The sequence below is a fragment of the Ascaphus truei genome, chromosome 4 (genome assembly GCF_040206685.1).
Source record: "Ascaphus truei isolate aAscTru1 chromosome 4, aAscTru1.hap1, whole genome shotgun sequence".
Lineage (NCBI taxonomy): Eukaryota > Metazoa > Chordata > Amphibia > Anura > Ascaphidae > Ascaphus > Ascaphus truei.
Window position 1 is genome coordinate 259,120,311 of NC_134486.1, and position 14,161 is coordinate 259,134,471.

Below are 14,161 nucleotides of genomic sequence, written 5' to 3' on the forward strand. Positions count from 1 at the left end.
ATAACACCAAACAATAGGTATGTTATGACAGAAATCGCAGGTAAAAACTTTAGTAGAAGAAGTGAATGTGATATAATGTATGAGCACCTGATGTTTTAAAAGCACCTATCTCCAAGCAAAGGATTAGCAAGGCAGCATATTTAAATGATGTAATTGGTTCTTTGAACAATGAGAAGCTGCTTTGTTTGTTGTTGATTCTTTTTCTCTATTGGAAAAAAGTATCAGCAGTTTCACCTTTTGCACGAAAGGCTCACAAAAATGTGCATTAAAACATGACCCTGCTTCTCTTTCATTAAAGGTGGATTTGCTGAAATACCTCTGAGGCAGAGATCCATGCCACACTGGTCACAGAGTGCACCTGTGTTGACCCCTCTGGCAAAATATACCAGGTTTATTGGTATTAGATCAGATTAGATCTACTAGGGCCTCCCATTTCAGTCATGTGCCTGTCGGTCACTTGGGCATGTTGCTAGCTAAAGAGTGACTGCATAGTTAAAGCATCGCTTCACAGCCTGCAGCCGGATTTTAGCCAGGCTCAAAGGCCAAGGTCAGCTGCCAATCTTATAGGTGTCAAAGACCATTTTCTTTGTATATTCCTTGTGTCAGATCTTTTGGGTTTTGAAATAATAACATCTAAAACATGTATCCCATTCCCTACTCTATGGCAAATCCCATTGCCATAGACCCTTGCTTCACTAAGATATATATATGTATATATATATATATATACACAAATAGGTTTTACCAGATTGGAGTCCGGAAAAAACGAGACAGCACACAGTCTAGTAAGTCCAGTAGAACTATATTCAGTTTAACATGGCACCACATCCAACGTTTCGATCATCTAAACGTGACCTTCCTCAGGGTCGTGCGCACGTGCTGTCTCGTTTTTTCCGGACTCCAATCTGGTAAAACCTATTTGTATACATGTGCATATGGGCCAAGCATCAGCATTTTTTCTGTTGTTTACAGTGTGCCAACTGAATGTGATTTTTTCATATATATATATATATATATATACATACAGTATATATATATATATATATATATATATATATATATATATATATATATATATATATATATATATATATATATATATATATGACACGGTGTGCTCATTTGCATGTCATTTCCCAGAATCCATTGCTGCAGTGGAAGCACTGTATGCTTGGTGATAATGGTGAAAGGCAGGGTTGCATACCTTTCTAAGACATGTGAATGTGCTCACAAGTGATCTTTTTATTTTTGTGTGTGTGTGTTTGTGTGTGTTTGTGACAGATTTATTATAAATCATTCTTCCTGGCAATGCACAGGTTATTAAGTGTAGGGACCCTTGAAACGTGGTCTGCCGTGCAGTTGGTTCAAGGGCTTACAACAATTTGGCCAAAATGTTAAACTAAAAGACCATTTTATTTATTAGTTATTTACACATGTATATTTAGGCACTGTACCGTATATAAGTACCCTATTTATTAGTTATTTACACATGTATATTTAGGCACTGTACCGTATATAAGTTTTTCTGGATGTGCACTGAGCTTTGTCTGTGTTTTATGTTATGTCTCTGGTTTGAAATGTAAACTTCACCTGAAAGTTAAAAAAAAATTGGATCAATTACATTCAGTAGCTACAGATGTAGCCACCAGTATCTGAACACTTGTCTGGTGAAATACTGGGGCAATCTCCCAGTAATGCTGCAACATTTCTGTGAGATTCTGCAGCCAGACTAATGTACCATCGGCTTAACACAGCGGGAGTTCTTGAAGTCCCATTCAGTTTGAATGGGACCTTCAGGGAACCCCACTGTGTTAATCCGATGGGCCATTAGTCTGTCTGCAGAAATCTCACGGAAATGTTGCAGCATTACTGGGAGATTGCCCCATATTTTCCAAGGCAAGGGTTCGGATACTCATGGCTGCATCTGTACAAGGCACGTAATTTGTAAATAGAAAAGATTATTGAGAGGCAAGAATTCTGGTTACATACTGTAGTTTTTTTTCTTGATCTTCTATCTATTATGTTACATGGTACGTTACTGTAGTGACAGGCTTTGCAAATCAACATAAAATAGTTCTCAGATTTAATGTGATAGTGACAATGATTAAATGAGGATTAGGCTGAAAGCATTTCCCCAGAATTATTAATACAATACTAATCCAATTTTTGGCTTTAAGTACCCATTCAACGAGTTAATTTGTATTTATCCAACTACAGAAACTTTAATTTGTTGCGCAGTATAAGTAAAGCGCCAAAAAGTGTAAGGACTACATTAACGATAGAAACCAGCAATCACATGGTGTATTTTAGATGTGAGACAACATGAACTGCCAACTACTTAGGGTAGTCTATGCAGAATGATAGAGCTGGCAAAACACTTCATATTTATACTATACATCTGCATGTAGTTTTGGGGAAGCAGCTGACTTCTATCTAGTGACACAAAATGATGCATGTTTTTATCGTCCCTTTTTGGACATATATGTGACATATTTCTGCCCAAATGAGCCAATTTTATATAAATAATTGGTTACATACGAGATTTAGGGATAATATATGAAGTGTAATATTATTTTATCACAGTGATAATGTACTTAAGATTGATATACTTAAGGCATCATTATGCACTATTTCAGGTATACAATATCATGGTTGGAAAGGGGATATTGTGACTTCACTGCCTATGAAGGTGATTGGGGTGGCCAGGGTGACCAGTGCCAGCTTATTGTCATCCAGTAAAAGCCACAGGTTATACCAGAGCCATAGTACAATAGATATTAGACTTGAGGGCATTTAAAGTGTCTGTCTGCTATATAAATAGAGAACACACTTGCAATGTTTAAAAAAAGAAGGGGGAAAAAGAGATGCATTTGTTTCAGGACTGTTTGCCCTATAAATGGGTTTAAAAAGTACTAGAATTATATGCTCAAACTGCTACAAAAGATGAACAAAATACAGCTGTACAATCTACTGCACAACACATTCATTTAAAAACATGGATTCAGAAACAAGGAGATTTAACTCTAAGCATTTTATCAAGGTTAATTTGTTAAACAAATGGCTAGGGTAAGCCAATGTTGAGTGCTAATACAGTATAAGCAGATAGCAACTTTTAAAATATAAAACTGTGGTAATGTTAAAATATAAGACTCTGACATAGAATTAGACATACAGTATGCAAAATGTTGAAAAGGAAATGATAACTTGCCTTTTAAAGATATTGATAGATTTTGGCCTCAGCAAACCTCTGGCATATTTACAATCAAGAGCCACTATTGACTATTCCCCGGTTGAGGTATTGCTTTCCAATTGCAAAATGGGATTCATTTATAAAGCTTAAACATTCATTCCACTAGAGAAAAGTTAAAAGATACATTATATCAGGACATACTTGAAAACGAGAGGTAACTCTCAATGTATAACTTCCTGGTTAAACAGTTTATAAATAAATATGATGATAGATACTGTACATATCTACATGTATCATCTTGAAGGCCTCACAGTCCCAATGATCTTCCAGAGGCTTCAGTTGCAAGCCTTTCTTCTCCTTGTTACTCCAACGTTCTTTTTTTATTTCATATTCCCATCTAACTTTGTCGTGATCTTGGTCTTTTGATATCCCTTGAAATTCGATCTTTGTCCCCTGACTGTAATTTCTTCTTACAATATGTCCGGCACTCTGCCACTTTAATTTCTTCATCCTTCATCAATTAGTGAGTATTAAAAAGAAATTGTGTAAGTGATTGGAAGTACAACAAAAGTGTCTGACATTGGTGCTCCCAGGGGATATTCAGGGAATATAAATGTAAAATATAGTATAACGTGACTGAGTAACGTGCAGTGCCAGAAAAATATATAAAGTAAAATATTAAAGGCAATAAATTGTGACTTTGTGATAAAATTAATGGGATCTAATATAAAACGCAATTAAAGTGACATGTGATATTCACCTCTCTTGGTGAAGATTCTATTATACCTTAAAAAACTTCTATAAATTAGGCTGTTATTATACCTTCATGTATGTATATTGAAAATGCCTAATAAAACCGTTTGTGAAAAAATGTGATATTATTTATTTATTTATAAAATATTTTACCAGGAAGTAATACATTGAGAGTTACCTCTCGTTTTCAAGTATGTCCTGGGCACAGAGTAAAACAAATAATACATGGTTACAAGTACAGTTACATAAATGAACAAGGTATATATTATATACAAGACATTGCGTGCACAGTTAAAGAAAATGTATATTATCAGCGTATGAAACAGTTACAGACCAGATTAAAGTGTGAGACAGCCTTAGATTTGAAAGAACTTAAGATGGTGGTGGATATGAGAGTCTCTGGTAGGTTGTTCCAGTTTTGGGGTGCACGGAAGGAGAAGGAGGAACGTCCGGATACTTTGTTGAGCCTTGGGACCATGAACAGTCTTTTGGAGTCTGATCTCAGGTGATAGGTGCTGCATGTGGTAGGGGTGAGGAGCTTGTTCAGGTAGCTGGGTAGCTTGCCCAGAAAGTATTTGAGGGTGAGGCAGGAAAGGTGAACTTTGCGCCTAGACTCTAGTGATGACCAATCAAGTTCTTTGAGCATTTCGCAGTGATGTGTGTTATAGTTGCATTGGAGAACAAAACGACAAATTGAATTGTAGAGGGTGTCAAGTTTGCTAAGGTGGGTTTGAGGAGCCGAGCCATATACTATGTCTCCATAGTCAATAATTGGCATTAGCATCTGCTGTGCAATACGCTTTCTGACCAGGAGACTTAGGGAGGATTTGTTCCTGTAAAGTACCTCTAGTTTGGCATAGGTCTTGGTTGTCAGGGTATCAATGTGCATCCCGAATGTTAAGTGGGAGTCAAACCATAAGCCAGGTATTTAAAACTAGTGACAGGTGTTAGGGTGGTGTTAGCGTTGGTTCTAATCAGGAGCTCAGTCACTGGAAGCTTTACAAATTTAGTCTTGGTCCCAAATACCATTGTTACAGTCTTGTCAGTGTTTAAAAACAGTTTGTTTTGGGAAATCCAGTTTTCGAGTCTCAAAAAGTCAGACTGAATTATGTGTTGAAGGTCAGAGAGGCTATGGCTGTGTGCATATAGGATTGTGTCATCTGCATACATGTGTATTGAGGCTTCCTTACAAGCTGTGGGAAGATCATTAATGAACACTGAGAAGAGTAGGGGCCCCAGAACAGAGCCTTGCGGGACACCACAGGTGATATCCAGGGGGTTGGAGTTGGAGCCTGAGATGGACACATGTTGCGATCTTCCTGATAGGTAGGACTGAAACCAGTTTAAAGCATGTTTCCCTATTCCAGAGCTCTGGAGTTTGTTAAGCAGGATAACATGATCAACTGTGTCAAAAGCCTTTGCAAAATCTAGGAATACTGCACCAGTGAGTTGTCCCCGTTCCATTCCACACTGGATTTCATTGCAAACTTTTAGCAGGGTAGTTACCGTGGAGTGTTTGGGACGAAACCCAGACTGGAATTGGCTAGGGAAATGTGTCTTGATGTACAAATCGCTTAATTGGGAGTGGACACATTTTTCCATAACTTTGGATAGAATTGGGAGAAGTGAGATTGGCCTGTAGTTTGAGACAGTGTTTTTGTCCCCACTTTTGAAGATTGGGACAACTCTGGCAGTTTTCCAGGTCTTAGGGATATGGCCTGCAAACAGGATAGAGTTGACTATGGACGCAATTGGTTTGGCAATGGCTGGGGCACCAAGTCGTAGGAACCTAGATTGTAGTCAGTTGTAACCCATGGAAGGTGGGCCCCCCGTACCCTTATTTTGCGTAGTGGAGCATGGGTATCGCAGAGTTTTAAGAACTCGGATTGGAAATAGTTGAGCGCAGAATCGGGTTCGGGAATTAAATCGATTCTGTGCCATGGGCAGTTGGTAAGGTCATCCAGAAACTGTTGTGGGTTAAAGTTTTTAAATGTTCTAGTGAAGAGAACTTTAGGGCTTGATTGGGGCGGTTTAATTTTCCTTACACAGTACACTATTGCATGGTCACTGAAAATGTCATGAAGGATGCCAGAGGATTGGATTCTGCTTGTCAGGGTTCTGCTCGCCACAAACCAGGACCGGACCGCGAGGCTGAGGTGGGGTTGTAAAAGCACCGACCTGAGACCGCGCAGACTGATCCGGATTGCGCAGTTCGTTGTCGTACATCGCAGGATCAGGATAGGAGAAGACAGCGTCGTCATTGTACAAGCCAGGGTCAGGGCTGGAGATATCAGGATAAACATTGTTCAAGCAAGAGTTTGGCAACATGTAGTCAGGAGAGCCCCGCTTCAGCTTAGGAGCGCGGGGTTGGGCTCTGCGCGAGCGACGGCCATGGCCCATGGTGCTGGTCACAGGAGATGGTAAGTAGACCAGCGTAGCACACCGCTTGCTGCACGGGTGAACCAGTGCTACAGCGCAAGAGTCCTGAGCGGCTGGGGAATCCTCTGTAACAGCGCAGGAACCAGGACACGGCCTCTCTAGATTAGGGAAAGAGTAGGCCCCAGGAACCAGGAAGCTGAAGATCCACAGGGAAACCTCCGCTACAGTGCAGGAATCAGGAGACTGAAGGGCGCGGGGGATACCTTTGCCTCAGTGCAGGAAAGCAGGAAGCTGAAGACATAGGGGATACCTTTGCTTCAGCGCAGGAGAACAAGCGGGAGCTTGAAGGAAGCTGAAGGACGCAGGGCGGAACCTCCGTATCAGCATAGGAGAACAAGCGGCTTGAAGGGAGCTGAAGGACGCAGGGCGGAACCTGGTATCAGCATCGGAGAACAAGCGGCTTGAAGGAAGCTGAAGGACGCAGGGCGGAACCTGGTATCAGCATAGGAGAACAAGCGAGGGCTTGTGGCAAAACAGTCGACATCCAGTTAGGACTATGCTCGGCCAGGAGCATTATGGGCAAGCAATACTTAAAGGCCAGCGGGCCAATCCCCGGCGGGGGTGTGAAGGTACTGCCCCTAATGAGTGAATGCAAGTATAGTTTGCAATGAAAGGCTGCACAGCTGCAGTAGATACCAGAGGGAGTGTGTATTGCTTTGATGAGTGAATCCAGGCTGCAGCAAACCTCAGGAGAGCTGATCCAGAACTGCACCGGTCTGCAAGGTAAGGCAACCAGTAAACCATGGAGCTGATTCCTTACAGTACCCCCCCCTTCACGCGAGACCTCCGGGCGAACATGAGCACTCATAGAGTTGGAGGACCGGGAATTGTTGCTGAACAGTCTAGGATTGGGGTTAGAGTCGTACTCCAGTGACTCATGATTAGTCCTTAGTGTACCCCCACCCCCCGGTGAGAACTGTGGCCAGACAGGACCATCCATGGGCCTTGGGGACATTGAGTTGTTCCTAAAATTCTTTAGGTAGAAAGGGCATCCGTAAACGAGCAGTTCTTTAGTGAGTACAGTTCTAAGAAATAAGAGTAGTAGAAGAAACATCCTTGGTACATGGCTCGCCCCGCAAAATGACTTGGAAATCCAGGGTTGTGAAGAACCAGAGGGTTCCAGAGCAGAAACGGCAGAAGAACCCTTACAGGTAGCCCAGTCTTTAATAAAGGAACCTGAATCTAGAATCAGCGGCCCTGATAATTGATCGAATACACCAGGAGGAACTTTGTAACAAAAAAAGTCTTGGCTGACCACTGCATGTTGAAATTTGCGAGAAATTTTTCCTCTAGAAGGCTCCCAGGTAATGGTTAGTAAGGGTATAGGCTGGTTGGAAGCATCTCCCGGTATTGGTATGGAAGGTGACAAGGCAAGCAGTAAACCCGGCATAGGGACCGAAATCTTGGGATACATACAGAGTATTTCCAACTGAGAGGAAATAACAGGGGCAACCGAAAATTCCGAGGGACAAAACCATGGTTTAGCAGGAGCAGAGAAGCAAACAACAGTAGAGCTCTCCAATACTGGGAAATCTTCATTGGGAGATAGTATTGTCAGTGAATCAGGAATAGTCCTTGGGATCTTCAAATCAGTAGCTTGAGAAAAAGGCAGAGCCAGGGTAGTGGTGGGAGGGAAGCTAACATCAGAAGCTGAAGTCTGTACCTCAGTGACAGAGCCTTGAGAATCAACAAGCAGCAAGTATGAACTATGAAAACTCTTAATGACAGGCACCTTAGGAGTACAAGGAGTCTTTTCCGAAACTGCAATGGCCCTAACCACAGGGGTACCTAACCTGTCAAAAACATGAATAGGTGTGTTTTCTAGTGCAAAATCTCTGATCACAGGACTCCTAACCGATAGTGAGGGTGTCTGGGTTTGATTAGAGAAAAAATCAGATGTATTGATAAGTGACTTAGAAACAACTACTGAGGTTCTAGATTTGCTGGACATGTGAGAAAAAATACCCTTTAAGACAGGAGCTTTAATTTCCTCCCAGAGTAACCCCATGTTTGCTGGGACATATTTAGACACAGTACTGAGGGACTGGGTTTCAGCAAAGGCAGGACAGCTAAATAGCTCAGATTTAAACCCCAGGACTTGTAATATGTGCATGGTGACCTCAGACAGTACTAAGGGAGTGATCACAGATATGCTGATCCCCAAAGGATTAGCCTGGAGAGAGAAATCAGGGGGACCCCCAGACAGGATACTCATTGTAGAAAGAGCTTCAGAATCAGAAGGAGAATCATTACCTCTCAGAGTCTCAAAACTAGTAAGACACAATTCAGCGAAAAGGGATACAGTGTGCAAGCTTTTTACTAATCTATATGAAAAAGCGTCACTTTGGGGAGAAAACCGTGCGTCAGCAAACATTCCTGGGAACATAATATGAACCCCAGGAGGGACATACAGACTACTGTATGCTTTTAACCCTAAGCATAAAGAGGAGAAGAACTCAGACAGTACACGGGGGTTAATCATAACTGTACTGGTCTCTGAAGTAGGTATTTGGTAAGGAATATCTGGGAAACCAGAAATTACTGCAGACTCCATAATGTGGGAACTATGCGCTGAAGCAGGGATCACCGCTATGTGGGCGACAGGCTGGTTCAGTGAAATACCCGGGAGAAGGAACTCTGCGACCAAGCTTAGGGAAAAACCTGACTCCAGAATACATTTATCAGGAACCAGAACTTTAGCCGAAGTCTCCGGAGACGAAACTGCGGAAACTTGAGCTGAAGCAGGGGATTTATGGCAAAGAATATCTAGGGACTCCGTACGGTTATAGGAATCCCTCAATGCAACCTCTGCTGTCTGACTTGTGGACTCATTCTCTGAGGCTAAAACGAAGGCATTAACTTGGAGGCAGCAAGAATTTACAGGGGTTAATGCAGACAGTGCCTGAGAGTAAAACACAGGAAATTTTTTCTCTGTATTAGGAGAGACAAGGGATCTCTCCTCTGGAGCTAGGGGTGTGACCGTGGCTGGCAGAGAACAGGGAATTATCAAAGGAGACTCAGAGAGCTGCCCCTCAGGGGTTAATACAGAAATGACCCTGGGAACAGAACTTAGGGATTCTTTCTCTGACGGGGAAAGCGCACAGGACTGCCTAGCAGAGTTTAGAGCTGGAAAACCCTGAAGAGCTGGAGTGACAGATTCGGAGTTAGAAATAGGGGAACAAAGGGACTTATTCTCTGATAGTAGAACCTTAGTGTTGGCTAGTGAAACATATGTATTCTCCAGGGGAACCTCACAGGACTGCTCGGCAGGGGTTAAAGCTGGAAAACCCTCAAGACCTAGAGAAAGGACTTCTGAGCTAGAAATAGGAGAACTAATGAACTTATTCTCTGATACAAGAACATTAGTGCTGGGTAGAGCAACATATGTATTCTCCAGGGGAACCTCACAGAACTGATCGGCAGGGGTTAACGAAAACATATCATTGGTGTCAGGAAACCCGGGCATACACTCAGGGCAAGGATCCGTGGTAGACCAGGGATACAGCCAAGCGGCAGCGAAGCTGGCGAGGGGAGGATCCTGTTCCTTTATGCAAATGTCCAATGTCATGGAAAGGATATGGAGTGTTTTTTGGGCATCAGCCAACATGAGGAGAGGGTCCACTTTTGCTATATAAATGTCTAAAGACAAGGCCAGGGAAGAGAGTTCCTTTTGGGCGTCGTCCAATTCTAAAGGGTACACATTTTCCCAAGTTAAGGGGTAACCAGGAAAGCAAATACAAGCGGCCAGCGATTGTTTTAAGTCCCGGAGGCGGTAAACCTTCATCATGAGATCATTACGGCATTTGTTTTGCAAAGGGGTTAAACCTACAAACACAATCAGATCTTCAATCAGGGGTATTATCTCACATAGAAACTGGTATTCACACTGGGACTGGTTTACAGGCTGGGACAGGCTTTCAGACAGAAACTTACCAACCCTCACCACAGGGCGGTCCGAGTGTGTGTGGCCGAGCATACTGTCAGGGTTCTGCTCGCCACAAACCAGGACCGGACCGCGAGGCTGAGGTGGGGTTGTAAAAGCACCGACCTGAGACCACGCAGACTGATCCGGATTGCGCAGTTCGTTGTCGTACATCGCAGGATCAGGATAGGAGAAGACAGCGTCGTCATTGTACAAGCCAGGGTCAGGGCTGGAGATATCAGGATAAACATTGTTCAAGCAAGAGTTTGGCAACATGTAGTCAGGAGAGCCCCGCTTCAGCTTAGGAGCGCGGGGTTGGGCTCTGCGCGAGCGACGGCCATGGCCCATGGTGCTGGTCACAGGAGATGGTAAGTAGACCAGCGTAGCACACCGCTTGCTGCACGGGTGAACCAGTGCTACAGCGCAAGAGTCCTGAGCGGCTGGGGAATCCTCTGTAACAGCGCAGGAACCAGGACACGGCCTCTCTAGATTAGGGAAAGAGTAGGCCCCAGGAACCAGGAAGCTGAAGATCCACAGGGAAACCTCCGCTACAGTGCAGGAATCAGGAGACTGAAGGGCGCGGGGGATACCTTTGCCTCAGTGCAGGAAAGCAGGAAGCTGAAGACATAGGGGATACCTTTGCTTCAGCGCAGGAGAACAAGCGGGAGCTTGAAGGAAGCTGAAGGACGCAGGGCGGAACCTCCGTATCAGCATAGGAGAACAAGCGGCTTGAAGGGAGCTGAAGGACGCAGGGCGGAACCTGGTATCAGCATAGGAGAACAAGCGAGGGCTTGTGGCAAAACAGTCGACATACAGTTAGGACTATGCTCGGCCAGGAGCATTATGGGCAAGCAATACTTAAAGGCCAGCGGGCCAATCCCCGGCGGGGGTGTGAAGGTACTGCCCCTAATGAGTGAATGCAAGTATAGTTTGCAATGAAAGGCTGCACAGCTGCAGTAGATACCAGAGGGAGTGTGTATTGCTTTGATGAGTGAATCCAGGCTGCAGCAAACCTCAGGAGAGCTGATCCAGAACTGCACCGGTCTGCAAGGTAAGGCAACCAGTAAACCATGGAGCTGATTCCTTACACTGCTGGGGTTTGAGGAGAGAATCCAGTCTAGCAAGGAATGGTTGTGCGATTTCAGGTTTATCCGTGTGGGTTGGGAAATGTAGGTTAAGTGACTTGAGTTGTATCTGGATTTTGTGGTTTTTAGGGTCAAGCCAATTGAAGTTGAAATCCCCTAGAACTAGCAGCTCACTCTTCTCATTCAGAGAGGAAATGGAGCCAAGAAACTGGGTGATATCAGTCAGGGATTGTAGAGGGGCTTTAGGGGGGCGGTAGATGCCAGCGAGCAAGATGGGCTTAGAAAAGGGGATGCAGATTTTGCCAACTAGAGTTTCAAAATGTGATATGTGATATGTGATATGTAAATACGTATAAACACAACCCTCCACTCAAACCCCCAAAAGGAACTGATTCCCAAGTTCCTTGGTGTAGACAAGATTATTCCACAGGATCAGGGGAGCACCATGCAAAAAACAGACAGTAGGGCAATGACGTAAACAAACTGGTAGCAACTGGATCTGAAAATCTTGTGGAATAGCTACTCACATTGTACAAAAAAAGAAACAGGCATTTTCACTCATACAGTAAGTGGTGATGAATACTTGATGATCCAGGTGAATAGAGAATATCTGGAGAAAAGGAGACACACAATAATGCAGATTGCTATGCAACTTTTATGTGACCAAGTAAAATAAAATGTTCACTTGCCCTACAATAAGTTCTTTCTTTTGCGTAATGATAAAAGGAACAGGCCAAGATACCTGTCCCCTAATAAGGAGACTTTTCCCCAACCACACCAGCTCGGTGGAAAGTCGTGCCGGCGTCTCTGCAAGCCAATGTCTTTGCGTCTTGCGAGCCAGCACAGTTCTCTGCTACTTCCGGTATCGGCCATCCGGGAACAGGAACACTTCTCTCACAGTCCTCTCTGCATCTAACTACGCGTTTTACTGATCGTTCAGCTTCCTCAGGAGTCAATGGGAAATGAATAGTAAGAAAGTGTGCGGGATAGATTGAGTGAAAGAGTGAAAGCGAGAAAAAAAGACTGACAAAAAAGTGAAACACAGGATTAGGGAGTATAATAACAGGCAGCTTGAGTGAGACTACTGTATAGTACATATTGTCGTAGAGGTAAAAGTAATTAACTACATTATTTTAGTACTGAAGAAAAGGCGATTAAATTTTCTTTTTGACATTATTTCAAATTCATATTTAATGAGTTTTATGTTTTGGTAACTCTGAACTATGACTAAATAAGCACTTAATGAGTTTTTCAATAGAAATAGCAAGAAATGCCAAGTCAGGAAGTGCATTTAGTGAGTTTTTGCCAAAAATGCACTTAATGAGCCTATCTCACTGCGACACACACACACACACACACACACACACACACACGCACGCACGCACGCACGCACGCACGCACACACACACACACACAATTATTGCCTATTTGGCATATTACATAGCAAATTAAAAAAAAACAATATTGCCAAAAACTTGCAGTACGTGCAAAGCCTACAATATAGCAAGGATTAAATTCCATATTTCCATACTTTTGCCTTACTAATTATGCACCTACTGTACACCATCCCGATAGGCTTCATGTACTTTATATATAGTGTGTAAAACAAAGAACACAATATAAAAATAACATTTCATGAAGATTATAATGTTTTACTCCTTATACTGTATGATGCTTCCTATAAGCCTGCAAATATTAAACTGTCTTATGTAACATTAAAGATGATATTCAATTACATAGTCTGTGCACTTTTTGTAACACTTCAACAGTAGTGCTTACCATGAAACATACAGTTATTTAGCACTTGGAGCATAGAACATAGAACGCAATCTATCTCAAAGTGGAATAGGAGAACTCCTCCCCTTTTGTTCCATCATCAGTGGAAAAGCGATAACGGGATCGCAAGTGCCGGAGGGTCAGTGGCACTCGGATACTGCAGAGTCTCCGGCATGCAAAGGGTTAGAAATAAATGTTAATATGGTTAGTAAAAAATATCACTTGTGAGCACATTTGCTTGTCTCAGACAGGTCTGCAATCCTGTCTCTCCCCATTATTTCTTAGCATACAATGCTTTCACTGCAGCTAGAAATTCTGGATAAGGACATGCAAATGAGCACATATGTTTAACGTAATGTAACTGTATACATAAACGTACACATAACTGTACATTAGAAAAGAGGCACCTAAGGGGATATGATGTACAGTATGTATGTATATCTTTATTTATATAGCGCCAACAGTGTACACAGCCTTTCAAAAAGACAATACAGTACAGGGAATTATAAGACAATAAGCGCTGCAAAGTCAGACAATAGGAAAGGAAATCCTTGCCCCAGAGAGACTACAATGTAAGTGGTATGTTGGGAGACTTACAGAGACAGCAGGTGAGGGAATACAGTAAGTGCAGTAGATGGCACACAATTGTTGATTGTGGTGGTGGGATAGTAGCCACGAGTCCAGGCTATTGTGATGCTTCTTTTGCAATGTGAGTTTTCCACAGACACTTCATACAATATGTGACACTTAAGATGTTACACAGTCAAGATAGACTGAGTTAAAAACTTTAAACACATTCACTTGACAAATAATTAAGGTATGGGTTTGCCTATTCTACTCAGACATACCAAGTAGTTGTTAATTAGTTAAAGTTCTGTTGCAAATGGGGTTAAATTGATAGAAGGATTCAGCTCAGACAGACATACCTGTGTGAAGAAATAAATCAGAATGTTAGTCCAGGTATTCAGTATGCATCCATGTTTAAAGATCTAGAAA